Source organism: Orycteropus afer, unplaced genomic scaffold, assembly GCF_000298275.1.
Source record: "Orycteropus afer afer isolate SDZICR_OR568_19922 unplaced genomic scaffold, OryAfe1.0 scaffold00063, whole genome shotgun sequence".
Taxonomy (NCBI): Eukaryota; Metazoa; Chordata; class Mammalia; order Tubulidentata; family Orycteropodidae; genus Orycteropus; species Orycteropus afer.
In genome coordinates, this window is record NW_006921650.1 from 2178503 (window position 1) to 2179552 (window position 1050).

Here is a 1050-nt window from a genome sequence, read left to right on the forward strand (position 1 = left end):
TTGTTAAGAGGAGTTAAAGAAGACATAAATAAAAAATTGTTTTCTAAAGATTGTAAAGGACCTAAAATAACCAAAATTATTTTGAAAAACAACACTGTTGGAGGATTTCCTTTATCTGAATCCAAGATATACAATAAAGTTACAGTAATCAAGATGTGTATCAGTATAAGGATACTTTAAACTAAGAAATATAATAGTGGAAAGAAGTAAATGCAGAAATGCTGTCAATTGTTTATTAACATCACCAAGGAAATTTAATGAAAAATGAAGAGACTTTTCAACAAATGGTGCTAGATCAATTGGATATTCTTCTGGAGAAAAAAAAAAATAATAATAATCCCAACTTCTCAGATTACTTGGAAATGGATTATTGACCTAAAAATATAAATCAAAAGTAAAAAAAAAAAACTTGCATTATCAGTAATAAATAAATATAATACCAAACCCATTGCCATTGAGTTGATTCTGACTCATAGCAGCCCCCACTGGGTTTCCAAGGAAGGTGTTCATTATGGAAGTAGATTGCCTCGTCTTCCTTCCACGGAGCAGCTGGTGGGTTTGGACCAACAACCTTGGGTTAGCAGTCAGATGCTTTAGGCACTGCATCAGTAACAACAAACATCAATCTTACAAATGGATACATAAGTAGACAGGCAAGATGATCAAGTACAGGTAGATGAAGGGGGCTATACCCACAACCATATACAGGTCTGGCAAATGATATTTCTATATACTTATTTGTATGTACTGTAAAATTATCCCTGTAAATAGTAGAGCAAACAGGCAAAGATACAGAAATTTCTTAGCTGTAACCAAACACCTTGAGAGAATGCTTCAGGGAAGCTGGGGGCTCAAGACTATAGTCAGGAGAAATCAAGGTCAATTGACATAACATAGCCACAAAGACAATATTCTTTATCATACTTTGGTGAGTTGCAACTGGTATCTTAAAAGCCTGTGAGTAGTCACTTAGAGGGCAACATTGGCCTCTCGTCGTCTAAAGTAAAGAAGAGTGAAAAAAATAAGACTAATAGAAACAACTAGTCTAAG

At 34.2% G+C, this 1050-nt stretch overlaps 1 pseudogene; it reads right to left on the reverse strand.

Moving 5' to 3' along the window:
- Positions 1-969: 969 nt before the first annotated feature.
- Positions 970-1050, reverse strand: part of LOC103196184 — a 114638-nt pseudogene continuing 114557 nt past the window's right edge.